We start from the raw sequence: 565 nt of genomic DNA on the forward strand, positions 1-565 counted from the left end.
TATAATGAAAATCTTGACACACTGCAAATTTGGCTGCACGGAAAATAAGCGGAGGAATGTGTAGAGGGAAAAAGTATCATTGAGACTCTTAATTCCTGGCCAAGGAAACCAAAAACGACACAGGTCAGATATGGGCCAAACGGTTGAGTTTACGAGCTCTGAAACGGCATTTTCGTCCTTCGAGGCACTTAGACATACGCCCTTGTTGTTGTGAGGTGGCAGCTGGCGAATGCACGAGGCAGTATATTAGAGGTTGCAAATAGCACGCCCTGGCCGCCTCACATGCGCAGTCGGCGGGAGAGGCAAGGCTGCACGGTTCCTCCACGCCCGGCGTGCACTCCGACGCTTCGTCTTGCGTGCAACACGGACGGCGAGACTGCATGCACGTGCACCATCTCGCAACACACTCGGATTCTCTCTTTTAACTCGTATCAATATTTGCACTGTGGTCACACATTGTTCTGCATGCGTGAGTTTTATCAAGCAAACTTTATGTTTCTTGTCTCGTTCCTTCCTTTGGGGCTCACTTCATCAATGGCACTATTTATTATGCACATCGAATGCA

The 565-nt window shown here is 49.0% G+C and overlaps 1 protein-coding gene across 1 annotated transcript in view; it reads right to left on the reverse strand.

Moving 5' to 3' along the window:
• LOC119585267 overlaps positions 1–565 on the reverse strand; it is a gene marked incomplete at its 5' end in the record, with an annotated part of 16,958 nt that overhangs the window by 16,074 nt on the left and 319 nt on the right.

Source organism: Penaeus monodon, chromosome 19 (genome assembly GCF_015228065.2).
Source record: "Penaeus monodon isolate SGIC_2016 chromosome 19, NSTDA_Pmon_1, whole genome shotgun sequence".
Lineage (NCBI taxonomy): Eukaryota > Metazoa > Arthropoda > Malacostraca > Decapoda > Penaeidae > Penaeus > Penaeus monodon.